This window comes from Heterodontus francisci, unplaced genomic scaffold (genome assembly GCF_036365525.1).
Source record: "Heterodontus francisci isolate sHetFra1 unplaced genomic scaffold, sHetFra1.hap1 HAP1_SCAFFOLD_1576, whole genome shotgun sequence".
Lineage (NCBI taxonomy): Eukaryota > Metazoa > Chordata > Chondrichthyes > Heterodontiformes > Heterodontidae > Heterodontus > Heterodontus francisci.
The window spans coordinates 61,753-65,068 of NW_027141366.1; positions in this window are offsets into that span (position 1 = coordinate 61,753).

Genomic DNA, 3,316 nt, shown 5'->3' on the forward strand with positions numbered 1-3,316 from the left:
TGGCAAAGTAAGATGAAAAAACATGTCAACATTGATCAGGACTGTCCAGCTCTCCATACAGACCACAAGCGATGCAGAGCTATGCCCAGTAATGATAGCAAAAACACAATTGGTCTCAGCACCCCTGAAAGCAAGTCCAACAGGGCTTTGGAGTAGCACAAAAATCCAGAGATCCTCTCAAAGTAAGCACAAGATCAAGCTCAGCTGGAATGATGACCCACAGTCGATCTGTCCCCGACATTCCATTGATAAAACAGGAACCCGATGCCCCCATCCCCAAATACTGTACACACCTACCGGTGGACCCCACACCCCCCCCGACACTACACAGCACCCCCATCCCCAAACAATGTACACGCCGACCTGCGGACCCCCCTCAACACGACACACCCACCCTCTCCCTCTGACAGTACGAACATCTCCACTACCCTTCCTCCCCCAGGCCCTCATACTACACATGGCTCCTTCCCGAATTGCAAAAACCACGGCCATTGTCACAATTCTGTTTGGGATCTTTGAGTGCAAATTGAATGCTGTGTTTCTTACATTACAGCAGTGGCTGTGCTCCAAACATACTTCATTGATTGTAAAGCACTTTGGGACACTCTGAGAACAAAGAACAGTACAGCACAGGAACAGGCCATTCGGCCCTCCAAGCCTGCGCCAATCTTGATGCCTGCCTAAACTAACACCTTCTGCACTTCCGGGGCCCATATCCCTCTATTCCCTTCCTATTCATATATTTGTCAAGATGTCTCTTAAACGTCGCTATCGTACCTGCTTCCACCACCTCCCCTGGCAGCAAGTTCCAGGCACTCACCACCCTCTGTGTAAAAAACTTGCCTCGCACATCCCCTCTAAACTTTGCCCCTTGCACCTTAAACCTATGTCCCCGAGTAACTGACTCTTCCACCCTGGGAAAAAGCTTCTGACTATCCACTCTATCCATGCCGCTCATAACTTTGTAAACCCCTATCATGTCGCCCCTCCACCTCCGTCGTTCCAGTGAAAACAATCCGAGTTTTTCCAACCTCTCCTCATAGCTAATGCCCTCCAGACCAGGCAACATCCCAACCACCCAAAATCCACAAACGGGACTGTCCTGGCAGACCCATTGTGTCAGCCTGCTCCTGCCCCACTGAACTTATTTCTTCCTATCTAGACTCTTATCTTTTCTCCGCTGGTCCAGTCTCTTCCCACCTACATCCGTGACTCTTCTGACGCCCTACGTCATTTTGACAATTTCCAGTTTCATGGTCCCAACTGCCTCCTCTTCACTATGGACGTCCAATCGCTCTACACCTCCATCCCCCACCAGGATGGTTTGAGGGCTCTCCGCTTCTTCCTGGAACAGAGGCCCGACCAGTCCCCATCCACCACCACCCTCCTCCACCTGGCTGAACTTGTTCTCACATTGAACAACTTCTCCTTCAACTCCACGCACTTCCTTCAAGTAAAAGGTGTCGCTATGGGTACCCCGCATGGGTCCTAGTTATGCCTGTCCTTTTGTGGGATATGTCGAGCATTCTTTTTTCCAGTCCTACTCAGGCCCCCTCCCCCAACTCTTTTTCCGGTACATTGATGACTGTATCGGTGCAGTTTCCTGCTCCCGCCCCGAACTGGAAAACTTTATCAACTTTGCTTCCAGTTTCCACCCTTCTCTCACCTTTACATGGTCCATCTCTGACACTTCCCTTCCCTTCCTCGACTTCTCTGTCTCCATCTCTGGGGATAGGTTGTCTACTAATATCCATTATAAGCCCACCAACTCCCACAGCTACCACGACTACACTTCTTCACACCCTACCTCCTGCAAGGACTCCATTCCATTCTCCCAGTTTCTCCGTCTCCGAGCATCTGCTCTGATGATGCTACCTTCCATGACGGTGCTTCTGATATGACCTCCTTTTTCCTCAACCGAGGATTTCCCCCCACTGTGGTTGACAGGGCCCTTAACCGTGTCCGGCCCATTCCCCGCACCTCTACCCTCGCCCCTTCCCTCCCTCCTAGAACCGTGACAGGGTTCCCCTTGTCCTCACTTTTCACCCCATCAGCCTCCATATCCAAAGGATCATCCTCCGCCATTTCCCCGCCACCTCCAGCGTGATGCCACTACCAGTCGCATCTTCCCTTCCCTTCCCCTGTCAGCATTCCGAAGGGATAGTTCCCCTCCGCGACAACCCCTGGTCCACTCCTCTCCATTACCCCCACCACCTCGTCCCCAGTCCCATGGCAGCTTCCCCTGCAATCGCAGGAGGTGTAATACCTGCCCATTTACCTCCTCTCTCCTCACTATCCCAGGCCCCAAACACTCCTTTCAGGTGAAGCAGCGATTTACTTGTACTTCTTTCAATGTAGTATACTGTATTCGCTGCTCACAGTGTGGTCTCCTCTACATTGGGGAGACCAAGCGCAGACTGGGTGACCGCTTTGCGGAACATCTCCGCTCAGTCCGCAAGCAGGACCCTGAGCTTCCGGTTGCTTGCCATTTCAACACTACCCCCCTGCTCTCATGCTCACATCTCTGTCCTGGGATTGCTGCAGTGTTCCAGTGAACATCAACGCAAGCTCGAGGAACAGCATTTCATCTACCGATTAGGCACACTACAGCCTGCTGGGCTGAACATTGAGTTCAATAATTTCAGAGCATGACAGCCCCCCATTTTACTTTCATTTTTAGTTATTTTTTCTTCCTTTTTTTTTTACATTCTTTTTTACATTTTTTACAACCTTTTTTTTGCATTTATTTCATTTCATCTTAGTTTGTTCAGTTTGCTTACCCACTGTTTTTTTTCAGGTTTGCACTTGCTGCTGTTCAATATTCAGTGTATTAACACCTAATCTGTACTAATGCTTTGTCTTTCAACACACCATTAACATATTGTTTGCCTTTGCTCCGTGACCTTTTGGTCAGCTATGTGGCCTGGTCCAATCTCGACCTCCTTTGTTATCTCTTGCTCCACCCCCCACCTCACCTACTTATAACCTGTGACTTTTCTAATATTTGTCAGTTCCGAAGAAGGGTCACTGACCCGAAACGTTAACTCTGCTTCTCTTTTCACAGATGCTGCCAGACCTGCTGAGTGGTTCCAGCATTTCTTGTTTTTATTTCAGATTTCCAGCATCCGCAGTATTTTGCTTTTATCCTGGTAAACCTCCTCTGTACCCTCTCCAAAGCCTCCACGTCCTTCTGGTAGTGTGGCGACCAGAATTGCACGCAATATTCTAAGTGTGGCCTAACTAAGGTTCTGTACAGCTGCAACATGACTTGCCAATTTTTATACTCTATGCCCTGACCGATGAAGGCAAGCATGCA